At 42.4% G+C, this 15,000-nt stretch overlaps 1 protein-coding gene across 4 annotated transcripts in view; it reads right to left on the reverse strand.

Moving 5' to 3' along the window:
• Positions 1 to 15,000, reverse strand: part of LOC308083099 (receptor-type tyrosine-protein phosphatase gamma-like) — a 387,100-nt gene that overhangs the window by 285,268 nt on the left and 86,832 nt on the right. The gene's annotated exons all lie outside the window — the stretch shown is intronic.

Here is a 15,000-nt window from a genome sequence, read left to right on the forward strand (position 1 = left end):
ACACACACACACACACACACACACACACACACACACACACACACGCACACACACACACAGGCCTGTAGTGTTTGATTGGCCCCCTCAGGAGGGGCAATGCTGGTAAAACAAAAGAAAACCTTGGAAATGGCTGTAGCCTCAGTGTGTAGGCAACACTTCAAATCCTACTTAGCAGACACAAGGCCAAATGAGCCTGTTCGCTCCTACATTAACAGATGGTATATTGTTGCTGTCGGACAGAAAACCTCCATATTCTAACTTTTTGTATTTTGTTCGTAATTAATCCATTAGGAGGACCGGGAGAGCATAGACTGTGTCATTTTTATAGATTTATTTAGCTATAAAAAAAATTGCAGCTATACAAGCTCATAGAGCGGCACATGCCGCGCTATGAACTTGCAGATCTGCTATTTCTTTAAACATAGTGAAATATTTTGCAAATCTTTGAATACATTTATATTTTTTAAGCAAACATTTGTTAACTCAAACACATATAATTTTGGGGTCCTTGACATGAAAAAGTTTGAGCACCACAGATAACACAGATAACAACATAAGTAGAAAAATATATACTAAAAAAAACTGTTAGGATTTAGAGGACATTAAGTCGAATCCCCAGAAGCAAAGATTTGAGTTACAAATGTTCGCTACAGAGATGATATTTCACTAGTAATATTTTGGGGGGGAGGGGGTCTCTCCTAACACACATGACAGACCATGTGGTTTGCTTTACTACCAAGCACACAGTTGCACTGAAGTGTGTGCCCTGATATTGTGGACCGCCGAACAGCTAATCTCCGGCATGCCGTTGGACCGATCTGTGTGAAACTTTGCCCGCACACTCCTTGGATTATGACGCAACTCGCCACATAGGCCACACCCATTTCCGCCTGACAAGATTTTCCACCATTTTAGCGTTTTCTTCTAAACACTATTTTTTTTGCTACTACAACAAGATTTTGTTCAAAACTGAACACAAATCGGTACACATTATCTCTGGAGGCATGCATGTGATCAATGTGTGTCGGTCAGATTTTATTATGTGTTATAACAGAGCATATCTAAGTACAAATTCACATGTGGTCAAGTGTTTAAACTGATCATGTCAGTTTCTGCTTAGTTGTTATTCTGAAGCTGTGTTCAGATCTGATTGGAGATCAGATAGGAAAGCAGATGTGATAGAACTCCCTGTTCAATTACAAGGTTCAACTAATGAGTCCGAAAGCATGGCTGTACAACCACTACAATGTCTGTGTGTGTATGTGCATGTGCATGTGCATGTGCGTGTGTGTGTGTGTGTGTGTGTGTGTGTGTGTGTGTGTGTGTGTGTGTGTGTGTGTGTGTGTGTGTGTGTGTGTGTGTGTGTGTGTGTGTATGCGCGTGTGTGTGTGTGTGTGTGTGTGTGTGTGCGAGCGTGTGTGTGTGTATGTGTGTGTGTGTGCGTGTGTGTGTGGGCAGGGCGCGTACATGCTGCCTGGATAAAAGCGTTCAATCTCGTACAAAAGGGACGGGTGGGAGTGAGCAATCAAGCCAAGCAATATAGCGTAATTCCTTTCCTCCTCTGCTTCCTCAGTCTCTCCATCTCTCCACCTCTCGCTCTCTCTCTCTCTCTTGCTCTCTCTCTCTCTCTCTGTGTCCCAGTCACCTGGCCTCCATACTGGTACTAAGGAGTGGAGGGGAGTTAAGAGCTAAATGGCAGGAGGAGAGGAGAGGAGAGGAGAGGAGAGGAGAGGAGAGGAGAGGAGAGGAGAGGAGAGGAGAGGAGAAGAGAGGAGAGGAGAGGAGGGGAGACATCATTAAATGCCTTTATTGTCAACTACATTAACATTTACAACTACTCAGTCAATACATTGACTCTGTAGTTATTGGATGTTATCATTATACCATGTTGGCAGATACCTTTTCATCTGTTTATGTTCTAATTACTTTGCATCGTGGATTTTGTATTGATGTGAATTAATGCCCTGCAGACCACATTTAGCTATTTTTCAAGAAGAATTTAAAAGAAAATCTCTTAATATACAATATTTACTCATTATAACTTTTTTTTTCATGTGAAGTAGGAACTGAGACAAGAACAAACAACAAAACTTGTTTTAGTGAAGTTTTGCAATAATCCCCCCAAAGTCCTGGATATTATATCAAACATCATGCAGATAGGGCTAGCATAATTATGTCAGCTGAAAATTGTGTCTTTCTTTTTTTCCCAGTGTTAAACTATAACTGTGCTCCCACCCTTCCAGAATTCTGGCTTGCATGAAGCATTCTGACTGCAGTGAACGTAATGGTAACAATAGTGCAGTATATTTCCGAGAGAGAAAAGGAGAGCAGAAGGAAAGCCATCCATTTGTAGCTGTGACTTGGCAGAATAGATGGTGATGGTTCTGCAGCACAAGCATGTGATGTCAACACCGGCCCTCTCATCGCCAGGAGCCGGCAGCTCAATGTGACCTACATGCTTTATCTACACAAGATGCCGTTTGCTCACCTCTCCTTCTCACCCCTGTCTCCTCTCTTCTTTTGCACAAACACACACAGACTCTCTCTCTCTCCCTCTCCCTCTCCCTCTCTCTCTCTCTCTCTCTCTCTCTCTCTCTCTCTCTACCCCACTCTTCCGGACTCTTCCAGCTGAGGGTAACCTGCCCACAGGGTTGCGCTATAAAACGAAGAGATTACTCAAACAGGACAAAGTCATATTCAATTACGGAGGCTGGATATTGGCTGTACAGTAAATTGAACAATTACAGCGAGGGAGGGGGGGGGGGGGGTAGGTCGCAACAGTGGCAGATGTGTGTGTGTGTGTGTGTGTGTGTGTGTGTGTGTGTGTGTGTGTGTGTGTGTGTGTGTGTGTGTGTGTGTGTGTGTGTGTGTGTGTGTGTGTGTGTGTGTGTGTGTGTGTGGTGTGCAGGGCTCCATTCTGCTGCTGCGGAGTGTGCTGTCAGCAGCAACGGGTCATTCCATTATGGGCACACATTGTGATGCGGAGGCCTTAGCAGTATACTTATTAAACCACACACACACGCACGCACGCACGCACGCACGCACGCACGCACGCACGCACGCACGCACGCACGCACGCACGCACGCACGCACGCACGCACGCACGCACGCACGCGCACACACACAGCAGAAACAGGAGAGGAGGCGGATGAATACATCCTGGAGTTGTGTTTGTCTAACCAAGTGATGCAGTATCCGTTTCAACGTGCATTGTCTGTTTCCCCTGCGGTTTAGGAATCAGCACATGATGACAAGCCAGGAGGGACCTTTAAAGACTGATGGCTGAAATCGTACAGCAGACTTGAATATGATACATGCAAGCGACAACTGATGTGATCGAGAGGTCCATGTTAGAGCATCTTTGTTTTCTGTTTAGTACAATATCATTGCAGTCGGGCCAAAACCTTGTCCAAAACCACTACTTTTCAGAAAATGGAAAAAATAACCTGTTTCAAAAATAGCTAAAACTAGAAAAAGTGCTCCCCGGAGCACAGGTCTCCACCAGGTCAGGTAGGTTATTGTGGGCCAGCCTTGTTCAGAATTCGCCCATCAGGATGGAATATGAAAAATCGGACGGATTTGTCTTGATCACTTGACTATCGAGATAATGTGTACTTATTTGCGTAATGTTTGGACACAATTTGAGCAATGTTAAAAGGGTGGCATTTTTTCCTCAACGTAGTGCGAAGGTGAGTGCAAAGTTTCACCGCAATCGTACGCTGCGTTCATGATTTGCGTAATTTTGTTCAAAATGGGCCACTCTGGCAAACTTTAAGATGTCAATCTTAGCCAATCAGGATAGAATATGAAAAATCAAACAGATCCGTCTTGATCACATGACTATAGAGATCGTGTGTACCGATTTGCGTGAAATTTGGATAAAATCTGAAGGCTTAATATCCAAAAAAATGTTTTACATAAGTCGGCCTCCTGGTGGCGCTATAAAAGGCAAACATGAAAAATGCAGGGCAAAAGCTTTTTCCTTGGCCTCTAGAGAGTGTGCATACAAAGTTATAGGTAAAAACACAAATCAGCCTGTTATAGCGCCACCATGAGGCTGATTTAAAAAAAATCAAGTGGCATTTCTTCCTCGGCCCAATGGGAATGTGCGTGTGAAATTTCATGGAAATTGCATGCTGTGTTCGTGATGTGAGGCATTTTGTTCAAAACGGAGTACTCCTGCAAACTTTGGAAGACAATTTTAGCCAATCAGGATGGAATATGAAAAATCTGAAAGAATTGTTTCGTTTAATGACTATAAAGATACTGTGTACCGATTTGTGGGATTTTTGGACAAAATCTGTAGGTGTACTGTCAATTTCTTTTTTTTTGCACAAATCGGCCTCCTGGTGGCGCTATAAAAGGCCCATGTGAAAAATTTGGGACAGAGGTTCTGCTCTGGCATCCTGGGAGTGTGTGTGCACAGTTTTGCTGCGATCAAGCCAACGGTGGCAGAGATTAGCTGTCCACAGACGGAGGGGGCGACAGACACACACACACACACACACACACGGACGGACAGGGGGTAAAACATACTCTCGCCATGCCTTTCGGCCTGGCGGAGACAATAAATCAATCAATGAATGCTGACTGCTGAATCATCTTCACTCCATTCTCACTTTTCTTATTCTTATTTTCACGTTGTCTCATTGGTGTTCGCCCCCCTCCGACCTTCCATACAACTACGTTCTCACCTAATGTTTCAGCGTGATGGGGTGATGGAGAATTTATTAGCACTCACAGAGGGAGGGTTCCAGAGAGGGGGTGGGGTTCGGGGATAGAACAAGTCCGAACGAGGATGAGAGAGACAGAGGCAGACATATCATTTACACACTTGCAACCTATTTTGGGCATAGGTGAAAATTTTAGGAACAAAATGTGTTCTTTTCTATAGCAGATCTGTAAGCACACAAAGCATTGCGGTGCGACGTGTTGTGAGCTTGTGGATCGGCTATTTTTGCTCCTCGTCATACGACAAAGTATATAGGTCTTGAGGGTAAAACAGCACTAAATGGGGGTAGCCTGTACAGTATCTGCATGCCAATTCTGGTCTAAGGGCTTTGTCGAGGTTGTTTTTTTTATTCCTGTCAGTGTTCTCATTTCCCTGCCTTCTCAAATCACCTAACTGCTGAGGTGCAACACCGGGGATTGTCTTGTTCATTCTTGCATTTTAATATGTCTTACTTTTCTTTTGTCTCTGTGGCAGAGGAAAACAAGATATTTAAAAAAATATGTATTTGAGGCCTTTTTTCTCTCTGTCAAACTAATTTTCTGCTTTCTTCTTCAAGCGCTCTATCGCTCTAAACCAAAACTCAAAATATTGCTTCTATCATCCTTGCCAGTGTTCCTGTCATCAGTGCATTACACCTCACATCAAAGGAAACAACTTCTGTCAAAATACATCCCATGAACGGAATAGTCAGGCAGCGGCACTCACTGCAGGAGGCAACTTTCTGTCAGAGCCCAGAGGCACAATGAGGGCATGGCAGTGAAGAGTCCATTATGGCTCATTACTGTCAAAAATGATGGTGCCTGCACACTTAAAAACTCTTCAGAATCGCTCCGACATGGCACAGGAAAAGTGACGGGAGTCAGCGAGATAGCTCAACTTTCGATAAATACGACTCATTTTCCTAAAACCTTAAAAGCATTATATCTTAGCAGCTAATGGGCTGCTATCAATTTTGCCATGAATCAGCAATTGTATTGATTCCCCAGTGTCCCATAACGGAGGTAGAATTTCCCCATTGTGCTTTTTCCCCCAATATCCCCACCAAGCATTTCAGTTCATCCTACTGTCCTACTATAAAATAGAGAACACTCTGTCTGTCCGGTTGTCCTTCCGTCCTGATCCATTTTAATTCTCAGTGGGTTGGCCAATCGATCGATGAAATTGCACATGAGCATTGACCACTGGCAAATGCAAGGACTGACTTAGCAGATTATTCCCTTTTCCCGAAATGTAAGCTTTTTATTAGCATTTTTGCCACGGCTATGGGATCTGTAGTCACAGTCCTATAGTCCAGACGGACAGCCATGTCATTGTTTTGGTTGGGTTGTTGGTTGGTTGGTTGTCAGGGAGACGTTGCGAACTATCAGACATTTATAGTTACATGGTGACTACGATCTTAGTAGTTTAACTAATTTAAGTTGTCTAATAGCATCTAGTTGGAGCACAAACCAGTTTTAAATGAAACAAAAACCTTTTCACTGGTATTATATGTAGCGCTGGATTCATCAAATCTAGAATACTTGTAGCACTCACAGCAATGGTTTTCAGAGTAATTAGCTTAATAATGTCACTATTTTTTGATTTGTATTGATTAATTAAGAGATTTCAGCAACCAACTTTTTAAGCTTCCACTTCTCTAGAAGTGAAAATGCAAAAGCACTTTATTCTAAAGTGGACGTTTTTCATTTGTCCTCTCATGATTGAGAATTTTTTGTCAGTATACTCACTGAAAACAGAATGCCAGTTAAAGCCTAAAAAATAGTCCGTCATATGGTGTTGTTGCATGCCGAAAATACTTTATCTACAAGCTCACAACGCATCACACCACTTGTAGATCTGCTATTTTCATATGCCGCCGGAGTGTAAATCAAGCATCATTCTCTACAGTGCCACTCTGCATCTCTGCACCTTCTCACCAGCTTGCTAAACTGGCAATACTAACCTGGATATCTCTGATGCCAACCTCTCCGCTATCGCACTTCATATTTGGTGATTTGTTCCTCTCTCTTCTCTCTCCCTTTCTTTCACCACTCACAGAAAGCCTGTGGTCTTGTGATCTTTTTTCTCCTCGTCAGTCTTTTTCCTTACTACCTCAACTTGACCGACACTCTGCCAAACTTCAGTCTCCTCTCTCATCCCCTTCTGTCGCTAGCCTTCCTTTGACCTTCTCTACTGCCACTGTTCCTCTAGGACTACTTGTCTTTCAGGGGAGGTACAGGTCTGGCTTTTCGGATGAAGGGTTCCCTCTCTCATTCTCCCACTCTCTCCCACTTTGCACCAAATGTGGTGCAAAGTCTTCCTTTTACCGCTCAAAAGTGAATTTCCTGTAAATCAGGGGGATTTTTCTCTGAGCCATCTAAAATACTAAAATACTTTCCAGGAGCAGCATACTGAAAAAGCTGCAAATGCAGATGAAGGTATTTAAGGCCTTCATCAATACAGACACTGTACCACTGATGAATTTGAGAATATTACGCCTCGACCTGACTCGACTAGAACAATGCACTCATTTGACTGTCGAACAATGCACTCATTTAGATAGACTTTAGGAATACAAAGCAAGGCGGCCTGTTGTTCACTGGGGGGGCACTAGCCACTGAAGGCGCTGAAGGACTTCTTGAAAGGTGTGGGATTATTATCATGGCAGTGAGAGCATCAAAATCGATTCATTTCTCTGAGGTCAAGTCGATCCGATCAGGCATTAGACACGCGCCTGCTAACGCAATCACAGAGAGTAGTCGCATAATGTCTCACCTCCCGCACCTCCCACGGACAGCTCCACCACTTCATCCCATTCATTTAATCACAAGACTCACGCGTTTACACACACACACACACACACACACACACACACACACACACACACACACACACACACACACACACACACACACACACACACACACACACACACACACACACACACACACACACACACACACACACACACACACAACCCTATTGCAATCAGCTGGTGTTATGGACAAGGTTGATTGAAAGCAGCTCTGTATTTGTCCCCTACAGTATGTCCTTCAGAAGCTCGTATAGGCCCTGCATCCGTGAACCATGGCTTCAGCATTATGTGAGTGTCTGTTTGTTTGTTTGTTTGTCTGTGTTTCACTGGTTAGATTTATCTGTTGCGTGTGTGTGTTTGTGTAAGCAGAAAAAAGCACAAAAGAAACACAAATACCGCATGATGGATGATTCTTTAAAGGACATGACCAGCATTTCTAACGTGATCTATCTAATACCATAGCATACTGAAGAGGAGGTAATAATCTCATACTACTTTGTATTTATACATTTTTGGTCTATTTCGAAGTGTAGCTTTACCTCTAGCCCTACATATGACACCATGAACCCATGAGCAACCAAGCACACTAGTGTATAGTATTTCTCTTTTGTGTCACAGTCAGCTTCAATAATATATCTATATGATAATAAAAAGAAAAGGATTTACATAAAGGATGGGGCTGTGAATGTTCTTGTCCCAGAAAGGTTGCTCCAGTGTGTGTGTACGCTGCATGCCCCACTGTGTACATTATTATTTTCCCCTTCTCTTTTCCGCTCTGCGTGCGTTAACTCCTTGATTAGTACAATCTCACAAGAGTTATCAGCATGCTGGCCCCTGCTGTGTCATTTCACACAAGATTCAAACCACTCCAACTCAACAGCCATAGTTACCATAAGTTACTCACATCTAGTAGTCTAGGCCCTCACATTTAGTAGCCTACAATATAGGCCATATACTATTATTCCTCAAATACAAACCCCTCAGGTACAGGGGGGCTTGCTGTGCGTTGGCCTGGTTGGTCATCATTGGGTTTTGACTATGCTGGTGGGTCACCTAATTTGGGTAAATGCCTATTTGTCATGTTAGTGATGATGATGTTGTACAGTACACTCACACACACACACACACACACACACACACACACACACACACACACACACACACACACACACACACACACACACACACACACACACACGCACACACACACACACATGCGCGCGCGCGCACACGCAACCACACACACACAGACAGGGGTCTGTTGCGCTGTGCTCCAGTCCGTTGTATGACTGAGTAAACAACTCGCTAACACTGTTAGCAGCAAGAGCTAACGTGATGTATACGATCTATATGTGAAAAGGCAGATCGCATGCTTGCTGCTGCCGCAGCCCTTCCGGTTCAAGATGTTGCGTAATGATGTAGAAATGTTGCGCATCATTTAGTGCGTCAAATATGGGCCAAAAAGCAAATACAAATGTATGCTGAACAATTTAAAGTAGATTATGCAATGGCTACAGGCAAGAAGAATTTTTGGAAATTGGACACGTGGTCTGCTAGAACGAAGCTCAACAAAGAATGCAGATAAACAGGAAGTGTCGAACCACAAAGGGATTGTAATAATATAGATACAGTGTAGGTATCATGAGGCAGAAACCACTGATTACCTTGGGGAACTGCAACTACATTTCATTATACAATATCAAAAGCTGTTATTATTGGCCTAGTCCCATAATGCTTGTGAAGCTGCCAGTTTCAGTTGAAGGATGAGCCAAAAGCACATATGTTGGACACTACAAATACACGGTAAAATTCTCCGTGTTCATTTAATAAATGTAACCAAATACGGGTCCATTTGGTTATACTCTCTGAGGTAGACATTGATCAATTAACAGTGAGGTTTTTACTGTGTACTGTAGCTGACATTTTTCTGTACAGTAAGTCTTTGGCAGTCGGTTGTACCTTCATGGCCACCTTCTGTTGTCCTTATACTATCTCTTGAGAGATTTCGGTAACAGCTTCGTAAGTAATAATAGCTCAAGCGTATCTGTCTTGAATACATCATGTTGTAGGTCTGACCTCTTTCTTCATTGAATAGCAAATTAATAATAATGCTAATCATTTTTAAAAGCATCTGGAAGGGGGTGTATATGCCAGCTGCCAGTGCTGCAACTAACAAAATTCCCTCTCTCTCATAATGGCAACAACACGTTTCATGGCAACATCTGGTAAACAATGGGGTGAAACGCACCAAAAGTTAATCAACTGGAGAGGGTCACCCAAGGAACATTCCCTGAAAATGTTATGAAAATCCATTCAGGCATTTTTAATGACATCATGGCAAATTGGTGTGGTGGCTGAGCAGAAGAGTGGTCAAAGATTATAACTTTCACTTGTGTATTCTATTCATGCATCTGATTTTATTTCTCTATTTTATACTTTTTTAAATAGTCTTTTTAAATATATTATTATGACGTATGTAAAAATCACTTTGAATTGAGTCTAAAGTGTGCTATACAAATATTTGTGTTACAGTGTAAAATGTGCAGACACACACATAAAGAATAGATTATAATACTATGTCCCTAAATGCTCATAAATGTGTCTGTGTGATCATCCCTGTAAGATTTAATGGGAAGTCCGTTGTCGTAGCTGACTGGTTAAGGCGATCGACCAGGAATGTGGGATGTGCTGGTAGCTGACTGGATAGTGAATAGTGTTTAATTGCAATGTTTTCAGTGCCTGTCCTGTCTAAATTAAAGCAAAAGCTGTCTAAAATTAACCAAAAAAAACTAATGAAGAAGGAAAAACCAATGCTGAAATCAAAGCACCACTGGAAATTCAAACTAAACCACTTTGTGAAGGCTAATGAAATTGCTTTCCCTCACCAGTAAAAACGACTATACAACCTATCATCAATTTCCATCTTCATTCACCCACTTCAAGGCTGAGCACAAAGGACTGAGAGCTCTCTGCTGGTGACTGGCTCTGAATGAGAAATGGATTGACGAGGGCCATGATATGAAAAGGACAAGGTGGTAAATTCCCTAGCCCGCAAATTAGCCTCACGTCGCCTATTGATAGTGAGCCTATTGATAGTGAGCCTATTGACACTGCTGAAGGATGAAAATTAATTTCCAGTGTGTGTGTGTGTGTGTGTGTGTGTGTGTGTGTGTGTGTGTGTGTCTGTGTGTGTGTGTGTGTGTGTGTGTGCTTGCGTGCGTGCGTGCGTGCGTGCGTGCGTGCGTGCGTGCGCGCGTCAGTGACTGACTGACGGACTGACGGACTGACGGACTGACGGACTGACGGACTGACTGAGTGCATGTTTTTTGTAGTAAGTGAGTAAGTGTGCAGGAGATTACATTTACAAAAGTTTCAATCAAAATGTCTGAAAAGAGGGGAAGTGGAACAATTTATTTGTAGTTAAGTGCAGAGGCCAGGAAGTGGACAGAGCAAGCAGAAGGCCAGTCAATTTGAACTCAGTGCTTCAGAGTCGGCCCATTGCAAACAGGAAAAAAAATGGCCTCTTAAAATTATATGGGAAAGCACTTGTAATTATGTGGAATGGCGAATATATATCACGGTAAGGGTCCTCGACTGCATTATATGGTTTATACCGCATATCTTAATCAAGGCCTCAACGGAGCCATAACTTTGATGTGAAGGGTGACTCTTGAGAGACCGAGGCTGCTCACATCGTGTATGACATAGATGAAAGCATGAGTTATTCTTAGTTGCGCTGCCGGGGGTCGTGCACCGAAAATAGACGATCTACAAACTAACGAGCTTGTGAGCTTGTAGATCGTCTATTTTCGGTGCGCGACAACCAAGTAGAACGAAGACAGAAGGCACTTAGGATCATGCTCAGCTCAAATCCGACCATGCAAGGGAATATGTCGTGAAATATTCATATCTTATGCTCATGTCATGTGGAATGCAACTATATCTGTTTTAAATATTGAAAATACACTGTATTGTATAACATTCAGTTGTGGAACTGTGTGTCTCATTTGAGGAACTGTGTGTCTCATTTGAAAAATCTCTTGTTTATGACCACACTCAATCTATCATTTACAAATGATTCTCAGCATGACATTTGTTGCCATGGAAAAATCATTACATTATTTCATATGCTTCTCTTTAATCCACTAAAATGATATGATGCGCGCACACATACACACACACACAAACACACGCGCGGACACGCACGCATGCGTACACACTCTTAAGAACTTCTCCAAATTGCCTTAACTTATCTCTAGCTTAATTACACTTTTCTAATCATTTCCTCCTGAGGGCTGTCTCACCGTCTGCCAGATCACAATGAAAGGTAAAAACTAAGCGGTGTTAAGAAGTCAGACAATATCCGGTGGCCCATCTCCCCAGAAAACCACACACACACACACACACACACACACACACACACACACACACACCCCCACACACACACACACACACACACACACACACACACACACACACACACACACACACACACACACACACACACACACACACACACACACAGACACACACACACACACACACACACACACACACACACACACACACACACACACACACAGACACAGCATGGCAGCATAAAGCCAGCTACTAACCAAATCAAAATGAATGGTGAGTTATCATGAAACGGACAACTTCTTTTTGAACACTTCTACAAGTTACATTGCCCCTCCACCACTGAAAGAACATGCTTCACTGTGTTCAGATACCATCAGGCTAACAAGAGACTCCACCAGAGGCAATTGTGTACTGCTACACAGATCCACTGAATTTGGCCCATCAGCTTTTTCTGAAGCTATAAACACTTGGAACACACCACCTAGCAGAACACAATGTTCTAATTTGACTGTGTAGCACTGCCACATACGTTGAAAATGATTTACTTTTATTATGTGCCCGGTTACGGGTGCATTTGGTTCCATTTGCGTACTCTCAGAGTTATGGGGGTCCTTGAAATTAAAAAAGTTTGAGAATCACTGTTTTACATAACTGAAACATTAACAATAAAGCCATCAAAGCTGCAGCATCACTTGGAAACAACCCATAAAAAAACATTAAAAGAACAATAACTAGAAAAAGTGCTCCTCGGAGCACAGGTCTCCGCCAGGTCAGGTAGGTTATTGTGAGCCAGCAATGTTCGGATTTTGCCAATCAGGATGGAATATGAACAATCGGACGCTTGATCACATGACTTTAGAGATAATAAGTACCGATTTGCGTGAAATTTGTATGCAATCTGGAGGAGTAATATTTAAAAAATTTCTTTTTAAATAAGTCGGCCCCCTGGTGGCGCAGATGTGAAAAATGCAGGGCAAAGGTTTTTCCTTGGCCTCTAGGGCAGTGTATATCAACCCTGGCAAACGTCCCAATTTTGGGCCGGGGCTACTGCTGAGGTGTGCCGCGCCATTTGAAGAAGGTTTGAAAAAATATCAATTAAAAAAAAAAAAAAAAAAATGTTTTTTTTTTTTTTTTTTAACAATAATAATAATCAGGCATGCAAACAGCCCCGAGGTGAAAAGGGTGACAACATGCTGTTTTTTTTCGGGTCAGATGTCACACTATTGCCCTATTTGGATTCAAAACGGCTAGTGGAAGCTGAAAAGCTACAAGTTTGCATAATGCAAAAACAGAAATATTTGTTTGCATTTGCTTTTTTTCTCCCCCATATATTTTCATGATAAAAAAGTGCGTATCGTATCGTATCGAAGTTGTATGCCCAATAATAAGCTGATACACCCCTAGTGTGTGTATATAGATATACCGTATATAAATATATAATTATATATATATATATATATATATATATACCGTATAATCTAGGTGTGCCCTGGGATTTTTTGGCTATGCCAGGTGTGCCTTGGCACAAAAAAGGTTGATATACACTGCTCTAGGGAGTGCACATACAAAGTTTTACGCAGATCGGTGCAGTAATAGGTAAAAACATTATTATTATAGCGCCACCATGAGGTTTATTTGCAAAATTTCAAGTGGCATTACTTTCTTGGCCGAGTGGGAATGTGTGTGCAAAATGTCACGGAAATCGCATGCTGTGTTCATGATTTGAGGCGTTTTGTTCAAAACGGAGCACTCCTGCAAACTTTGAAAGCCAATTTTAGCCAATCAGGATGGAATATGAAAAATCTGAAAGACCCGCTTCGTCTTTAGAGATACTGTGTCCCGATTTGTGTGATGTTTGGACAAAATATGTAGGAGTACTGTCAACATTATATTCAACAGACATTGATGAGACAGCTCAGATATGGTGAGCTACTGTAGCTTTGAAAGCCTCGCATCAAGTTGCATGGAGAAAAACAAGAAAGAAAGTTTAATATCGTTGCTCTTATCTCAATATTTAAAATGTGTATGTTTTTTTTAAACATATTTTTCTGCCTTTTTTGATAGGCTTTTTTGATTGGCTGACTGGAAATGGGGAGAGAGATGGGGGGGTGACACACAGCAAAGGTCGTCAGGATCGGGAGTCGAACCCGTGACACGCTGGATTACCAGCATATTATATATATATATGCCTGGACCGCTAGGCCAGCAGGCGCGCCAAAATGTGTATGTTTTTTTGTAAATTAATTCCCTACTTTGTCATATTACAGTGTCACACAAAATAGCAAAAAATAGCTAATCTACAAGCTCAAAACACTTGTAGATCTGCTATTTTTGCTATTTGAAGTCCTTGCTTCGTCTCTGTCAGCTAAGGCCTGAGATTTTTGAAGACCCCTGGACTGGACTATTGGATTCTTTATTAAACTATCCAGAGGAGATGATGGATTAAGTTTTGTTCATTTGGATATTTTCCTTTCTCCCTGAGTGAGTGTGTGGAGACGCAAAGGGACTTTAATAATTGTGTTGTGCTTAAACATCCACTGGCATTTCAGCCTATTGTCTTTATCTTGCCTTCATCTTACCATTACATCACTGTGTTATGTAAGAGTTGCGACGCAAAATACACGGGGGGATGCATGGGGGGGTGAGTTCGCAAGAGGAGAGCATCGACAGATCTCTGCATCAATAGCGACAACGCTAAGTGAAACTGTCACCGTCTCCACTTTACCCACAAAGGCCCTGGGCTCCCCGGCGCTGTGACACAGCCGCACACAATTAGGGTTAGATGAGTGAGTGGAAATATTGAAATAAATAAACTAAAAGATCATTTGTTGCCCGGGGCTTGGTTGGTTGCGTGGTGAAAGATTAATGCCGACCCTCTGCAAAATACGTCTCAGAGGGACAGCGGAAGTGGCTTTCTTCCCTCTTCTGAAGCTCTGGTAAAAAAAAGAAAAGGCCTAGGGAGGCCTCCAGGCCACAGTGGTAAAGAGAGTCAGCCAGAGAGCAGAGAGAGAGAGAGGAGAGAGAGAGTACAGAAAGACAGGGATCGGCTTCACAGTGGCATGCAATTCACATTCAGATTGCATTACGCTAAAACTGTTTTTAGCGTCTTTTTAAA

The sequence above is a fragment of the Gymnoscopelus braueri genome (genome assembly GCF_963280865.1).
Source record: "Gymnoscopelus braueri genome assembly, chromosome: 3".
Lineage (NCBI taxonomy): Eukaryota > Metazoa > Chordata > Actinopteri > Myctophiformes > Myctophidae > Gymnoscopelus > Gymnoscopelus braueri.